This window comes from Rattus norvegicus, chromosome 2 (assembly GCF_021556685.1).
Source record: "Rattus norvegicus strain SHRSP/BbbUtx chromosome 2, alternate assembly SHRSP_T2T, whole genome shotgun sequence".
Taxonomy (NCBI): domain Eukaryota; kingdom Metazoa; phylum Chordata; class Mammalia; order Rodentia; family Muridae; genus Rattus; species Rattus norvegicus.
Window position 1 is genome coordinate 94,400,954 of NC_141535.1, and position 17,739 is coordinate 94,418,692.

General features: G+C 46.2%; 1 pseudogene; it reads left to right on the top strand.

The window, feature by feature from the left end:
• Nucleotides 1-694: 694 nt before the first annotated feature.
• On the top strand, nt 695-1,199 carry Dtd2-ps1 (D-aminoacyl-tRNA deacylase 2, pseudogene 1; annotated as a pseudogene).
• The last annotated feature ends 16,540 nt before the right edge of the window (nt 1,200-17,739 follow it).

Genomic DNA, 17,739 nt, shown 5'->3' on the forward strand with positions numbered 1-17,739 from the left:
ATCCAGGGCTCCAGCCACATATGTAGCAGAGGATGGCCTTGTTGGACATCAATGGAAGAGGAAGCCCTTGGTCCTGGGAAGGCTCGATGCTCTAGTGTAGGGAAATGCCAGTGTGGGGAGGCAGGAGTGAGTGGGTGGGTGGGTGAGGGAGCACCCTCACAGAAGCAGGGTAAGGGAGGATGGGATAGGGGTATTACAGAGGGGAGACTGGAAAAGGGGATAACATTTGAAATGTTAATAAATAAAATACCCAATGAAAAAAATCTTTCTGCCCCTTCTTTCCAGTAGCTTCCTGAACCACAAGGGGAAGGGTTTGATGGAGACTTCTCCTTCGGGATCAAGTACTCCAAAGTGTCTTACTGTGTGCACTGTCCAGTTGAAGGTCTCCGCTGGATTCTATCGACTGCAAGAGGCTTCTCTGGCGAGGGCTGAGGGAACCTCTGCTCGGCAGAGAGATCATGTCATTAAGAGCAGTTTCCCCTCTGCTTTAGTAGAATAGTTGTAGGTTTGCATCTAGGTCTTGTAATCTATGTAGACTAGGGTCTTGGCCAGTTTAGCAGGGTCAGGCATGGGTTCCATCTGCAATTACCTAAGCTTCACGTTTTTTTTTTTCTTTTCTACTTTTCGGAGCTAAGCTTCACGTTTTTTAAAAACAATTCTATATATGTTGTGTCTTAAGTGTGGACTTACAGTCATGGCGGACGGCAGTCATGCGGCCCAGGCTCCAGCTCTCTTGCAGCGGTGCCTGCTCGCTGACCTGCAAGTGCGCTTGTCTGATGACGCAGCGGCACTGTGGGTGGAGATTCAGAGAGGATTGGTGATCTATGTGTCTTTCTTCAAGGGAGCTGATACAGAACTTCTTCCCAAAATGGTCAATATGCTGTTAAATGTGAAGTTAAGTGAAACAGAAAGCAGCAAGCACATCTCAATCCTGGATCTGCCTGGTGCTGTTCTGATCATCCCCCAGGCCACCCTCGGGAGCAGGGTGACAGGACAGAGGGTGCAGTACCACTCAAACTCTGGGAAGGAGGACGGCTTAGAGCTGTACTCCCAGGTCGTGTGTCTGTGTTGAAAAATCCATGGCCAACATCAGCAAGTGCGTAGAAGCGGAGGTTGCAGTGGCGCACGGCACATACGGGAACAGGTAAGTGTCAAAGCTGGACGTCAACGGACCATACAGGCACCTCATTGAGTTTTGAAAAATTCCGTTCCACACCGCTTCCCGCTTCCTATATAAAACAACTTGGGCTGTAGTTAGGTTTTTTTTTTTTTTTTTTTTTTTTTTTTTTTTTTTTTTTGTTGTTGTTGTTTTGTTTTTGTTTTTGTTTCCCCCTCATTCATCTTGAAGACACAGATCTGCAACATATTTAGGCAAGAAAATCCTTGATCCAATCTCGGCAGAGTGGCACATTCCTTTAATTCCAGGCCTAGGACGCAGAGGCAAGCAGATTTCTTTGAGTTGGAGGCCAGCCTGGTCTGTATGTCAAGCTCCAGGACAACCAGGACTACACAAGGAAACTGTGTCTCCAAAAACAAAAACAAAAACAAAAAGTTAAGTATTTATCTGGGCATAGTGGTGCATGTGCCTTTAATCCCAGTACTTGAAAGGCAGAGGCTGGAGGATTTCTGTGAGTCCAAGAACAGCCTGGTCTTCATTGTGAGTTCTAGGATAGGCAGAGCTACATTTGAGACCCTGTCTTGCAAAAACCAAAACAACAAATACATATTAAACATTTAAGATACGTTTTAAAGTAAAAATAAATGACCAGAATTAGAAAAATCAGTGTGGACTTATGTATGTGAGTCAAGCAAAAGAAGGCTTGACACACTCTGGAGTTGGTGCTAGGCCATTGCAAGCTGCCTGATGTGGGCTCTGGAAACCAAACTTGGATCTTCTGCAAGAGCAGGTAATATTCTTTTCCACTCATATTCATACACACACACACACACACACACACACACACACACACACACACACACAAACACACACAAAACACATACACATGCACACAAACACACACAAACATGCACACACACAAACACACACAGTGTCTTAGGGTTTTATTGCTGTGAAGAGACACCACAACCAAGGCGACTTTTATAAAGGACAACATTTAATTGAGGCTGGCTTTCAGGTTCAGAGGCTCAGTCCAGTATCATCATGGTGGGAAGCATGGCAGTGTGCAGGCAAACATGGTGCGGGAGGAACCTCAGGTTCTATATCTTGATCTGAGGGCAGCCTGGAGGAGACGCTCTTCTGCACTGGGCAGAGCTTGAGCATAGGAGAGACCTCACAGCCCACCCCCACAGTGATGCACATCTTTCATCAAGGCCATACTTCCCATGGGCCAAATATTCAAACACACGAATCCACAGGGCCCAAACCGATTTGCAGTACCACACACAGAGGTACACTTGAAAATTAAATAGATATCACAATTTAGGGAAGACTGCAGTCTCTTATTCTCCGGAGCTTGTATCTGTGTTAATTTGTGGTAGTTTGTCAACTATCACGAAAAGAAGTTTCTCTGGTGAGGGTTGAATGAATACACAGGTAAGTCATTAGGAGTGGGTTTAAAGCTAAGTCCGTTTAGCAGAATAGAGCAGTAAGTAGTAACTAAGTGTAAGTTTTGTACAAGGCTTGTGTGGCATGGCCCTTGGTTCCATTTCTTTTCTTTTTGGAGTGGGCCTTAAATCCAACCAGAAAGTGCTTGGTTAGTCCCATAATATTAAGAGCTCTAGTATACTAGCAGGCACGTCCTGTCAGGTTGATCACTAGTGTAGCTCACAGCTGGATACATATCTCATTCAGTAGGGTGCACGGCACCTTAAAGCACCATGAAAGCTAGCCAGTAGGGGAGAGGATTCTAGGTGAGTACCAGTCTGATCGCCTGTGTTCTGTAACTTCAGCAGTTAGGTCTTACCATCAAGTTCTGGAAAGTAACCAAGAGCAACAGCAATAGTCTTTAGTGTCTGAGGTCTATGGTGTCCCGCTGACCAAATAACTCCAAAGGAAGTAACCTTTTTTTTTTTTAATTTGATAGCTTATGGTTTCCAGGATGGGTAGTGTTCCCCTATTATTAGGTGACTGTTTAAATTGTGTGTGCGTGCATGAGTCTCTCTCTCTCTCTCTCTCTCTCTCTCTCTCTCTCTCTCTCTCTCTCTGTGTGTGTGTGTGTGTGTGTGTGAGGGGGGAGGGGGAGAGATAGGAAGTTTCTATGGTAATAGGTTTCCATTTGACTTTCTCATGGCTTGGAGATCATCACAGCAGAGGGGCAGAAAGATTGTAGGAAGAGCCCGAGGACTGCAATGGATGACTGTTTCTGAGTACAGCAGGGAAGCTGCACGTGTGGACTGCAGCAGGGAAGCTGCACATGTGGACTGCAGCAGTTGTTGTAGCATGTACAATAGCACTGCAAGCTCAAGCCAGACACAGTTCAAGCATGGAGAGAGAGGTCATTATGTCCCTAGCCAAGGAACTACTGGTGGATTCTAAGTTTAAGGAGAGAGAATAGGTTTCCTTAAGGATGTGGCCCCTGGTAAGTCAGGAACACTCTAGTAGGTCACGCTACACCCAGAAGGGTATGGGCAGCACAAAACCGAGTTGTACAGGTTAGGAAACAAAGGACAGAAATATGGGGGCGTGGTGGGAAGTAGGGATGTGTTCAGGAGAGATTGGGGGACTGGAGGGTGACTGTGATATGAGATTCTCAAAGGATTAATTTTAAAATGAAAAAGAATAACATTGAAAGTAATAAGAAGGTTTATCGCCTTTGGTCCAGCCAGTTATTCCCCACATTCGCTCACTCCACAAGGATGCACTGGCTTCTGCCATGAACCTGGTATGTCGTTAGATGTGATTGGCAGACTACAGGCCTTTCAGACACTCAAGGATGTCACAGTGCTCTCCCCATCCGGAAGACTGCAATGTGGGAGTACACTCTCTCGGGGGAAGAAAGAATAACCAAAACTTTTTTTAGTGAAGAGAGGACACAAGCAGATTTCAGCATTAGAATCCCACCTTGGATGGCGTGCGAGCGTTAAATGTCGGAGGGTAAATTATGGGCGAAAGGCTATCCTGTACTTTGCATGGTTTTTCTTGCTCCCCTAACCTTGGAGTTGGCCTCAACCTACGAAAGGGAAGCCCAGCCAAGAAAATAAAAGCTTGTTAAATTTCGAAGGTTTCACCTGATGCCGTAATAGGGATTCTAACTGTGTAGTGTGGATCTCATGTTTCCCAGATTTCCCACCTCCCACTTCTGTGTTTTTGCGACTCCTTTGGTGAGTACTTGCTTTACAACTCTGCATAGGAATTAAGCTCCCCCTGAACCAGCCCTATCCTGTAACCATCCTGGAACAAGGCCAGACTTCCAGCGGAGGGATCGGGACACCAACTCAGCCTCAAAGCCTTTGACCTATGATTTGTCCTGCTTGTAAGACGTGCTGTGGTAAAGCTGGTGCAGAAGTGACACTGCCTGGAGGGCCAGGAACCAAAAGCTGGCCCAGACATCTAGGACGGAGCCGAGCACAACCAGAAAAAAGTCCATAAAATGATTCCTAATGGTCTTCTGCTACACTTGTAACTGGCATAACCATCATCAGACAGTCTTCATTCAGAGTCTGCTGGAAACGGACGCAGAGACCCACAGCCAAACACTAGGGGGAGCTTGGAGAGTTCTGCTGAACCGGGCGGGGGTGGGCGGTGGAGGATTGTTGGAGCCAGAAGGGTCCAGGACATCGCAAGAACACCCACAGAATCAACTATCTTAGGCACATAGGGGCGCATGAAGACTGGATGGACCCTGTATGGGTCTGCCCTAGGCCCTCTGCAAATACAGTTGTGTAGCTTGATCTTCTTGTGGGGCTCCTGACAGTGGGAGAAGGGGCTGTCTCTGACTTTTTGGACTGCTTTTGGGACCCCTTTCCTTCTACTGGGTCACCTTGTCCAGCCCTAATAGGAGAGGCAGTGTCTAGTCTTACTGCAACCTGATATGCCATGTGCGCTTGATACCCATGGGAGGCCTGCACTTGTCTGAAGGCAACTGGAGGAGGAGTGGATGGGGGCTGGGGAGAGGGGAGATACAAGGAGGGACACCGAGAGGAGAGGAGGGAGGGGAAACTGCAATAGGGATGAAATATATTAGAGGAAAAAATCCATTTTATTCATATTTATACAAGGTGGTAAATCTTCTAAAAAGGATGCTTTCTTCTTTTTCTGTGACCATTAGTTTCACAACAAATGTGCGAAAAGTCACGGTTGCCTGGGTCCCCAAGACAGAGAATTCTTGGGGTACTCTGCTTTTGCTCATCATTCCTTTGCAATGCGTCCTTCATCACTGCAGGGACAATGAAAAAACCTATAAGCAAGTTATTGTTGTTGAGTGAATGCTCGCTAATGAGTAGATGTAGGGATCACGCAAGGAATGCTGCTCACAGCTGTTTGAATTTATAACCGATTCTTATTGTTGTGTTTCTCAATGTGTTACTTCACCAGAGCAAATGCATGTGATTTACAGAGTAAATGTAGTATATTTGGGTTTCAAAATGATCAGTGTGAATATATTTACTCCTATTCTGTTCCAGAATTGACTATATAATTAGTCCTCATCATAGGGTAGTGGTGTTTCCTTCTCCCTCTCCTTCTCCCTCTTCCTCTCTCTCTCCCCCTTTCCCTCTTCCTCTCCCTCTCTCCCTCTCCCTATCCCTATCCTATCCCATCTCCCTCTTCCTCTCACACTCTCCCTCTCTCTCTCTCCCTCTCCTCCCTATTGATCTCCCTCTCTCCACCTCTCTCTCCGCCTCCCTCCTTTCTCTCCCTCTTCCTTTCTCTCCTTCCCTTCCTCCCTCTCTCCTTCCTTCCTTCCCTCCCTGTCTCCCTCCTCCCATACCCTCCCTTCCTTCCTCCCTTCCTCCCTTTCTTCCTTCTTTCTTTTCTACCTTCCTTCCCTTTCTTTTTTTTAGAAAAGATCTTACTTATTTCAGGCTGTCCTCGAACTTGCTATGTAGCTAGTTTAGCCTTCAATTTCTCCTCCTCCTGCCTCCCCCTCTTAAGTACTAGGACCACAGGCATGAGCTGCTAGCCTGACTCATGCAGTTCTGGGAATTAAATCTCAGACTTGGCTTGTGTTAGGTAAGCATGTTGCCGATGAAGTAGCATAGCTAGCCCCTCATTTAATTTTTATTACAACTTAATAAGATAGTATCATTGTGACCCCGCAGTTTATGACTGAGGAGATAGACAAGAGAGGCCGAGTATTCTGTTTATTGCTACATGATTGATAACTGGCACCACAGAGTTTGAACTGAGCACTTTGGCTCAGACACCTTTATGCCTACCCAGTGCACCTGCTTTTGTGGAGGTCAGAAGCTGTTGAATGTGGAAGACTGGGCAAAGGTTACAGAGAACATGGGCAAGTCATTAGACAGGGTCTGAGAATCACCTAGTTGCCTGGTATTTACCTAAAGAGTATAAGACAAAGCCATGATGAAGACAAGACTGGTGTCTGAGCAGTTAAAAGGATGAGAGCATACGAGGATGTGGAGTGAGGCAGGTCTGGGAAGGAGCGCTGTGATTCTTGTGTGTGATGCCTTACTTTGAGATGGCAGTTATCTACACAGGGATGGTGAGCCAACAGTCGGCTCCGGGAGACCACAGCTCAGGTGAGAGATGGAGGGATGGATTTAGAACTGCTAGCACGTGGACGCTGTTGGAAATGTAGGCTTGGTATAGAGCTCCATGAAGTGACGGTAGAGAGGGGAAGAAGAAGCTTCGGGACTGAAGATGTTGGCGTGAAGAAGAGGGTCCAACAAAGGAGATGGTGAAGCTGTGACACCATGAGAGAAGTCCAGGAGAACCTACAGTTCCAACAGGGTTAGAGAGAAGACTGAGAAGACGGAGAGTCATTGGTGGTGTCAACGCACAGGTTAGGTAGAATGAGTGCTGAGACTCTCCACTGGGTGTAGCTCCAGGGGGTCCCTGGTGACTTGACCTGAACAGCACATCTTTAGTAGAACAGGGGTAAAACCGTATTGTGGGGGTATGATGAAAGAAGAAAACGGAAGAAATGTCAGAGTGTGAGTGGACAGGGCTTTAGAAGTATTGCTGCTAAGGGGAGCTTGTGTGGGAAATTAATTCTTTTTAAAGAAGAAAGAATAGCGTGGGGAGTTTCTGGGAAGGAGGGAGTCCCTGGACCAGACCGTCTGAGATGCTGAGGGGAGCTGGCTGCTGGAGAACAGAAGTGAAAGCTCGCTGTGGGTAGCTCGCCTGCTGTGGTAGGTCAAAGGCAGGGCATGTGAGTGGTCCATGGTATCATGGTTTATATGTGGTTTAACGTTTCGAAGATATCCCCTGAAGGTTCAGAATCTGAAACCTCTGGCCCTAGAAAATCGTATTCAAGTGTTGAAAGTGAATTAGGTAGCAGGCTAATGGAAGACAGTTGGGGTTAATTCCAAGCTCAAGGGAACAGGTTAGGGTTCATGTGACTGGATTAGATCTCCATTGAGTGTGTTATATGTGCTTGACTCTTCTGCAGAAGGACAGTTCCCTTTCTTTGTGCTTCTCTGCCATCCATATTGAAATGTAGGCAGCAGGTCAGCATCAAGGTGCCTAGATCCCCCAGCCCAGGATCCTGGGCCAAGTAAACCTCATTGTAAGTTACCCGGCCATACGTATTTTGTTACAGCAACACAAAATGGAGTAAGGTAGGAGTGTTAGGAAACTGTGGCTTCATTTCTTCAGCGAATCAGAAAGAAGAGACATTGTATACCTATTGTTTTAGTTAGAGTTTTACTGCTGTGAACAGACACGATAACCAAGGCAACTCTTTCAAGGATAACACTTAATTGGGACTGTCTTACAGGTTCAGAAGTTTAGTCTAGTATTATCAAGGCAGGAACATGGCAGCATCCAGGCAGGCATGGTATAGGAGGAGTTAAGAGTTCTGCATCTTCATCTGAAAGCTGCTAGTGGAAGACTGGCTTCCAGGCAGCTAGGACTAGGGTGTAAAAGCCCATGCCCACAGTGATACACCTACTCCAATAAGGCCACTCCTCCAAATAGTGCCACTCCATGGACCAAGCATACTCAAACCATGACACCTATCCTCCAGTGACAGTGGTAGCAGATGGGAGTGGCTTGGGCGCCCTATCCTCTAGTGTAATTGGATGCAGCCCTCATGGTCTCTCACTGCCTACTGCTGTAAGTATCAGTCATTCTGTTCCTGGTCCTGGCATCTTTTAGTTTTTTAGGTCTCCACTGCATCTTTCAGGGCTTTGTGCATCACTGCCTTAGGGGATGCTCATGGAATCTTACTCTGCTCTACACTCTTTGGCCTCTTAGGCTTTCCTTAAGAAGCTGAGTGGAAGCTTCCATGATCTTGCAGCCCCTGCACTGTGTATGTGCAGTCAAATGCTCTACCACTGAACTATACCCTCAGCACTGTGTATGTGGATGATGTCACAGGGTATACGGGCTCAGCTGGTAACTGCCCCCTCTAAGCCCTCATCCACAGCAGCCACCGAGTGCCTAGGTGGCTGAACCTGGGAAAATCCTTTCCTAGATGACTCCATGTGAGCAGAGCTCCCTCATTCTCTAGGTTCTGGTTCTCAAAGGAAAAAAAGGACTTTACACTTTTACTGCCTTCAGACCTTCCCCATAAGTGCCATCAGATGGCACCAAGGCTTCAACATAGCCTGTAGGGGACTTTTCACATACACAATAGCAAGGGCTGTACACAGCTCATCTCCCTGAGATGCCTATACACTGTGTTTAGAGGGATCAGAGTCCCCGGGAGAGAAAATGGATTAGATGTTTAAAGGAAGACAGCACACTGAGTTAGCACAAAACACTAGGGATATAGCATGGATGTATGCTCACCCATCTGACGACAGTTTAGTTCAGCTAGATGCCACTTTGTCAGGAGTAATCAGAAACTTGAGGTTTCAAAGAGCTGTCTAGATTCTGCTTTGTGTGATGTGACTTGCAGATGGTCAGCAGTCCAGGAGGTGCACTTAGTGGGGCTGGCATTACCTTGGTGGTGTAACTGGAGGTTCAGGAGGTGTGCTTAGTGGGGTGGCATTATATTGGTGGTGTAGCTAGAGGTTCAGGAGGTGCACTTAGTGGGACTGCTATTATCTTGGTGGTGTAGCTGGAGGGTCAGGAGGTGCACTTAGTGGGGCTGCTATTATCTTGGTGGTGTAGCTGGAGGGTCAGCTTTAACTCTCCAGCTAAGGAGTCATGTACAGCTGGGTGGTGATTTCTACTTTTCACAGAAGCTTATTTTCCGTAATTTAAAGTAGTCCTTTGTGGAATAGAGAGAAGGCTCTGTGGGTAAGAGCACTTGTTCTTGAAGAGGACCCAGGTTCAATTCCCAGCAGCCACATGGTGGCTTACAACTCTCTATATCTCCAGTTCCAGCAAATCCCCAGAAGGTACCAAGCATGGACATGGTACATAGACATATCTACAGACAGAACATTCATATGTGTATGAAACTGAATAAATTAAAAATAGCTTAAGTCAAGGTCAATCTGTAAAATCAAACATACGCTTAGACAGGATTGATGAGAGAAGATGGGAACTCATGAGTAACTATCTGGAGTCAGGCATCACACTGAGTAGTTCTCTCATTTGAATGCATTAATTCATTTTCTCCATTCGTTACTCCATGTGCAATGTCTGTATGTACTGACCATGTTAAATGGTAGGAAGTGAGCAAAAGCTAGAGACTGTGTCTCACAGGAGATTACAGCTCAATGAATAAAAGCAGTTCAGCAAACAGAAATTATAATAGTGTTAAGCATGTTCCTAAGTAATAGCTTCGAAATGTTTCTTATGCACTGGATGCTTCTGGGTCCTGTTACACCACCCTGTTTAATCTCCGCAGTCCTTATCGACATTGTGTGCCTCAATTAAACAGATATTTACTTTCTGAAATGTTTTCTTTGCAGGCTGTTGGTCAGCCAGGCTTAGCTCCAGGTTTTTGTTGGGTTCAAATCTGCTCCACATGTCTCTAATTTCTCTTTGTTCCAGAAGCTCCCTCAGGATATGTTGTCACAGTAGATCATGGCAGGTAGAGGAGTTGTTGTATTAGCTGTCAAACTTCTGAACCTTTAAAACTGACTCAAATATCAGATCCACTGCTACCCTACGGGTCAGAGTATGTTACCATTAAGACGGAGAAACGCACCCTTCCCGCTACAGTGGGAACCATGGGACAATTCAAAAACTGACTGCAATGACTCAAAGGGACAGAGAAGTTTGCTCTCCTGTTATTATTTATAAGTGGCTGTTTTGCCCAGGATGCTTTGGGGGCAGACAGCAGGCATGAGCTGAGAAGGGCTGAATAGTAAGGTTTGGGGTAAGCCTGATTACCTTGGGTGGGATTCAGAACCTCTGCCATGTTGGAAACAACCGTGGGTCATTACCATGTTTGAGAACAGTCTCATGGGGGAGGTGAGAACAGAGGCAGATGGTGGCAGATTAAGGGGGTGAGTGAGAGGAGGAGGAAGAGAGAGAGCTTCTGAGCCCAGCTAAGATGAGCAGGGACATCCAATCCAGCACTGGGACTGATATAAAACAGAGTGTCGCCTTTTCATTGTTCTTACAGAACATGAGTATATATTTTTCCCATCCACTAGCTTTGGGTTTAACTTGCTGTTTCCTGAGCCTCTGAGGTAGGTCTTGAGGGTCTCCGTTTCACTCTCTTTGTTTTGTGGGTGAACTCTCAGAGTTACGCTTCTCTCCGAGAGTGGCCTCTGCTGTGCCTAACAGCTTGTGTTTTTGTTTAATTTCCTTCCCCTAGTTGTACAGCTTCTCAATCTCCTCCCATTGATTTCTATTTTTCCCATTATTATCTGATAGGGAACAAGAAACATTTTTGGCTTCTTTGTGCTCAAGACTTCCTTTATGGCCTACAGTGGGATCAGTTTTGGGGACAGTTGCATGGGCTGCTAGGAATGCTTGTTCTGTAGCTGTTTGTGCCGTCTACTTTGTGGATGTCCGTTTTTTTGTGGTTGTTTTGAGGTAGGGTCTCCTCCTTCTTCTTGAGCTTCATGTGGTCTGTGGATTGTATCTTGGGTAATCCGAGCTTTTGGGCTAATATCCACTTATCAGTGAGTGCATACCATGTGTGGTTTTTTGTGATTGGATTACCTCACTCAGGATGATATTTTCTAGTTCCATCCATTTGCCTGCGAATTTCATAAAGTCATTGTTTTAAATATCTGAGTAGTACTCCATTGTGTAAATGTACATTTTCTGTATCTTTTCCTCTGTTGAAGAGCATCTGGGTTCTTTCCAGCTTCTGGCTATTATAAATAAGGCTGCAATGAACATAGTGGAGCACGTGTCTTTTTTATATGTTGGAACACCTTTTAAGTATATACCCAGGAGTAGTATAGCTGCATCCTCAGGTAGTACTATGTCCAATTTTCTGAGGAACCTCCAGACTGATTTCCAGAATGGTTTTACCAGTCTGCAATCCCACCAACAATAGAGGAGTGTTCATCTTTCTCCACATCCTCGCCAACATCTGCTGTCACCTGAGTTTTTGATCTTAGCCATTCTCACTGGTGTGAGGTCAAATCTCAGGGTTGTTTTAATTTGCATTTCCCTGATGACTAAGAATGTTGAACATTTCTTTAGGTGTTTCTCAGCCATGTTATATTCCTTAGCTCTGCACCCCATTTTTATATAGGGTTATTTGATTCTCTGGAGTCTAACTTCTTGAGTTCAGGACTGACTTTTCAATGGGAAAGATGAGAACCCATTCTTCCATCCGAGAGCTGAGAATTGGTAGTTATTTATAGCCTGGCGATCTGTATTATCTGTTGGGCCAGGGCATAATAAAGTTTTACAGCCAGGACAGGAGGTGGCTAGGAATCTAAATGACCCTTAGAGCTCCTTCAAGCTTCCGTGACCAGGAGCAGAGGTGGCTAATCACCCAAATGACATCTATTCTATCTGTCTGACTGAGACCAGGCTAGACCCTCAGGCCCTTAAGCTAGCACAGGTAACATATCTCCAGAACCCATCTTCTGGAAGAAATGCCTGGTAAGTTAAGTCTTAATGTAATTACATTTCCTTGTGCAATGGGGATTGTATCAAGACAGGAAACATTTTTCCAAATTATGTGGGGGTTAAAAACACTGGGAATAGAAGGCCTGTCCTTAGACTCCCTGAAGTCTGATCCAAGTTGACAAAGTCAGTCTTCATGGGTTACTGTTCTTATCTCTTCACTGGATTCACTCTCTGGAATGACACCTGCAGGGAGCCCCGTGGGACTTGCCGTGTTAGGAAAATGCACACAGCAGAGGTGGCAGACCCAGTTCTGCATAAGAAGCTTTTGTGTGTAAGAGTTCACATGAAGTTTCCCTTTCCCTTTACTTCCCTGTTCCCCTTTTAAGGAAGACTGGTGATTGTAGCCACCATCCAACCAGGCAAGGGAAGAGGGCCAGCTTGCCCTGAGTCTCTGGATTCAATAGTTCACTTGGTTAGCTCAGGTCTCCCCATTTTTATATCATGTCTGACTAGCTTCTTTGACACTTAGGCTTTGAGAAAATGGAAGGTACGTAAACCATTTCAAAGCTGTTGAAAGAGTCAGAGAAACGATTCTTTTTTTTTTTTTTTTGATTCTTTTTTTCGGAGCTGGGGACTGAACCCAGGGCCTTGTGCTTCCTAGGCAAGCACTCTACCACTGAGCTAAATCCCCAACCCCCAGAGAAACAATTCTTACCCGCTTCCGTGTAAGCTTTTGGATTGGGGACTATGTAGCTGACCAAGAGACCTCTAAGATGGTGAGAAGATGCCATAATATTTCTTAGCCCATACTAAACCACATAACTCATTTCTCAGTCACGCCAATGTCCTGCACTCGGGGCTGTGCTTTGTCGATGCCACCTCTATTCCAAATGGCAGTGCAGAGGGAGAAAGCATGGCACACTGAGCCTTAATTTCCTCTTGAACTCTACCTAAAAGTGCTCAGTGTCTTTTCTGCTCATGTTCTATTGGAGAAATCTAGTCACAGATCACATCTTCCTTCAGGTGCAGGGAGAGCACAGTCTGAAAACAATGCAAACCAGAGACAGTCAGGCCACAGCACTGGTGGCACCAGTGGAAAAGGATCAGTTGTTATTCATGCTGGCCGCTGAGAAAGTCTGTGGTCTGTGCTGTGGACAGCATGCTGTCTCCTGTCTTCTCTGCCCCACTTCATCCCGCACAGCTTCAGAAGCTGAGCTCACCACACACTTCCTTGTTCTCTGTGTTTTGGCTGGGTTTGGCCAACATGATGTCGTGGTTAGACTAAGTAGGGAGGAAGTCTATCTGTTTCTTCTTTGCCCATCCTGCCCATTTGTAAGCCCCTAGGTCTTCAGCTCAGTTGGGGAGGGTTTATTGCTGCTTGTTTTTCCCAGGCCCTTCAACAGCCTGCACTGGTTTTTCTTCGTTTGCTCACCTACCTGTAATAGAACTGTCGTTAACTTTCCTTTACTTAGTCTGTGTAAGGTGCTATCTGCTTTCTGTTCCTGCTGGAGTCTGTGCTAATATGACAATCAGTATAAACATAGTGACCCTTGCATACTTGAGCCTGGTGGGTAGCAAATAGGCAGAAATGGTTATATAGATGCCAAGTAGGCATCATTTCCTGATGCCCACGGGGAGTGGAGGGCCAGGGAGAGTAGTTAAGAGGGTGGAGCAGGGAGCTGGGGAGACAGCTCAATGGATAAGGTGCTTGCTATGCAAGCATGAAGCCTGGAGTTCAGATCCTTAGAATGTACCTACCACCTGTAATCCCAACATCTTGATGGCAACATAAGGGGAGGAGGCAGGGGAATCTCTGTAAGTTCAGGGGTCAGTTAGCCTAGTTAACAAGAGACCCTACTTCCAACAAATGAAAGGAACACAGACTTGTGAGATTTTCCTGTGACCTACATATATACACTATTCATACATGACAATTCAGGTGTCGGTATGCACACATAGGAACATGTACCCACATGTAGATCTCTCTGCCCTGGGAATAAGGTAGGAACAGAATCAAAATTGTTTCCTATTCCAACCCTCCCAAGTCTGGCCAGTGGTGATGGCAGGATCTCTGCAATGATCAGATGCTCTGCGTGTCTTCCCTTTAGAGCGAGCATGGCTGTGGGAGTGTCTGGTTCAGTTTCACCCACTCAGCCATCGAGTCTAATGTGTGGTTAAGAGTCACTTTTCTCATTGGTGTGGCAAAACTAAGCCAAACTAAGCCAAAGAAGGAAGGGTGCAGTCTTCACGGGGAAAGGCCAGGGACAGGGGCTTTTGGTCATCTTGCACCTGCAATCAGGAAGCAGGCAGAACACTCAGTCTCTTTTCTCCTTTCCCCACATTTGTTTTGTCTGGGAGGCCAGGCCCATGTGATGGCATTGCCTATATTTAGACTGGGTCAAGCATCTCTGGAGACAACCTCACAGACACACCCAAAAGTGTGTTTCTTAGGTCATTCCAAATGCAGTCGAACTGAAAATGAAGGCAGGCTGCCACTAGGACTCATGTATCAATAGAGGTAGGAAGGGGTGGGGCTGTGAGGTCTCCACACTGAGTTTGATGCATGACTAAATGGGACTTGGTGGTTATCTAGTTGACATCTGTGTCAATGATGAGCTGAACATTTGGTGACCAGCAGGGTGGTGGTCACTGATGCAGCTCACTGAACATTCTGCGTTTTCTTCCTGAGATTGTGATGGGGTGAGCCTTCTTGGCTACTTGATGTTGAGAGGCTCAGACCACTTGCTTTGGTGTGGTCTGTCCTACTTCAGACTGGAAGCTTTAGAATAGGCAGCGCTGGACAAGTCATGCTTGCAATTTCCCTTCTCTACAGTGACCAGTGAAGTCAGCTCTGTTTGCTTTTGACTCCAGAGTAAGAAATGGCACAGATGTAAGTCAGTCCACAGCAACCCATGCTAGGTATGTCACAGGAGTAGCAAATAAAATATTCTGGTTTTAATTCACTGTGGTAAAAAAAAAAACATTGTAAGATCATAGCCTGTCCTAGACTTTCATCATGGCTTGAGTTGTAGTGAACATGTTCTATGCAGACCATGGCATGGGCTTGTGGGCCTGAAAGGCTCCATCCCATGTGTTAAGGGCATAGTAGTGTGCAAGGGGGTGGCGTTCTGAAGGAAAGAGGGGCTCATGGAATACTTCAGTGTCATCCTGTACATGAAGGAAAGGGAGTGAAGATCAGAATTGGTGTGCGGAGGTGGCAGGAAGAGTCTAAGAGGACAGGGGTTGTAGTTACACAAGTAAGAGGAGACAGGAGGAGGGATGATGTGACCGCTAACTGATGTTACTTGCTTGATCACTTGGAAATGTTAATGGGCACAGAAAGGAGTCCAAGGTAGCTCTGAGGTTTGCCCAAGTTTGTTCCGCATCTGTCTTGCATTTTCCAGCAAATGGTCTGGGACGTGCTGGTTATTCAAGCCAAGGACTCCACGTTGTCTTCCTCAGCAGAGCAGCAAGCAGATGGCGCAGTCGTTCCTGTTGGTGCATTTTACACTGTTTTCTCTGCTGAGGTGAAGACTGTTGTGAAGAGCCCATAGGCAGATATTTAAGTTTGAGTCTGTACTGTTCCCAAGGTTCCTTGTGGTAAAAACTTGGTCCTAACACAAATTGGGCCTGGTGAGATCTCCTCTTCCTCTCCCCTCCTTCTCTCTCTCTCCCTCTCTCCCTCCCTCATCCCTCCCTCCCTAGGTGAGCAATCCTGTTCTGCCTTACACCGCTGCTAGTATATGCTATTTTTCCATGGGCCCTAGCATAAAGGAATCGAACAATCATGGGCTGAAATCTTCAAGACCATGAGGTAAAACCTCTTTCTGAACTGTCCTAGGTGTTTGTGCAGTTTTCTGGTAGCTTTTCTGTCACATCAGGCTCTGGAGGGGAGAGCAGTATTTGCTGATGTGTGCTTGTTCTGTACATTTTTGGATGTAGAAGACCAAGGAGAGAGGAGTGACTCATCAGATCAATGGGATTTTTTTTTTTGGTTCTTTTTTTCGGAGCTGGGGACCGAACCCAGGGCCTTGTGCTTCCTAGGCAAGCACTCTACCACTGAGCTAAATCCCCTGCCCCTTCACAGAACATTTCAGCGGCATTTACACAATTTAAACATGACACTCACCAGACCAAGAGCACGTTAGAGAAAATCTATAAGTGGATTCAGACTATGCACAGGGTGCTTCATGAACTGACGTCACTCCCACAAAGATCTCCTAGTTTATTTGTGAGGGGGCTGGGGGGAACTCCAGGGGTTTAAGCCTTTCTGAAACAATGCACAGCATGAGATGCCAAGGCTTTGTCCATGGCGTCCCCTGCCTCTCACCATGCTCTGTCTAGGCAGCCCTTTCCCCTACACTTTCATTGCCCAGCAAGCAGGACTTTGTTTCCTCCTCCTTGGCTTCCTTTCCACCCTACACCCACCATTTGAAGAGGATTCCTTCATCCCCTGATCTTCACGGGACGTACCACAACTGAATCAGATTCCCTCTGTGGAGCAACCGCTGGGGCTGTTCCGCACAGCTGGAGCAGCGTGCTCATAGTGAGGCTTGGGGGAGAAGGCAGCGATGAACATCTTGGCTTCAAGCTCAGGGATAAATTCAGGGTCAGCGATCTTGCTTCTGTTTCCCTTTATTTCCCAGGGCCGAAGATCAAACACAGGGCCTAATGTATGCCAGGCAAGTGGGCAATCAGCTGCTAACAAGCCCTCAAGACACTTGGAGAACTGCTGGTCAGGGTAACTTCATAGACATCATCTGTCTTCATCAGAGAGCGGGACTTGGCAGGCGTTAACTGAAGAATAACTAGCACTGAGGTAAGCTGTAGGAGGCAGGCACCGGACTGGGCTGAGTCACTCACCTCTCTAGGCCAGAGTTTTCTCTTTCTTTTTTCTTTTGTTTTTAACATTAGGCAGTGGGACTGGGCTGTAGTTCCTGCTTAGGGAGGGGCACACTATAGTGTGAGGCAGTGTCAGCCATTTTAATACTCAGGAAGCCTCACAGGAATGATGTTTCCTTTTAGCATGCTTAATGAACTAACATCATTTACGGTATTAGGGTCAAATAAGTTTTGGGCTTGTGGTCACTCATGGTCACCTTTTCCTACTGACCTATGTAGACTAGTGTGAGAATAGAGCTCGCCCTATACTGGTTAGGACTGCCAGTGTGGGGTGGGGAGATCCCCACCACTTACTAACACTAGCTGCTCTTCCTGAGCATTGAGTTCATGGTGCACAATCATCTCTTAACTCCCAGGAGATCTGATGCCCTCTGCTGACCTCCTCAGGCACTGCATACATATGGGTAGGCAAAACATCCATATACACAATAGTACTCAACAGACCAAATCTAGATGATGATGATGATGATGATGATGATGATGATGATGATGATGATAAGAGAATCTACATTTTTTTTCTTTTTTCTTTTTTCAGAGCTGGGGACTGAACCCAGGACCTTGCGCTTGCTAGGCAAGTGCTCTACCACTGAGCTAAATCCCCAACCCCGAGAATCTAAAATTTTTAAAAAACATTTGTATATATCTTTTTAATTAAAAATGTAAAGACAGGTTCTCACTATGTAGCCTTGTAATCCCAGTATTTGGGAGGCAGAGACAGATAACGAGTTTAAGGCCAACCTGGTCTACACAGAGAGTTCTAGTCTCATCCAAGCTACATAGGAGACACTGTCTCACTGGCTTAAACTTAGCCAGTGACC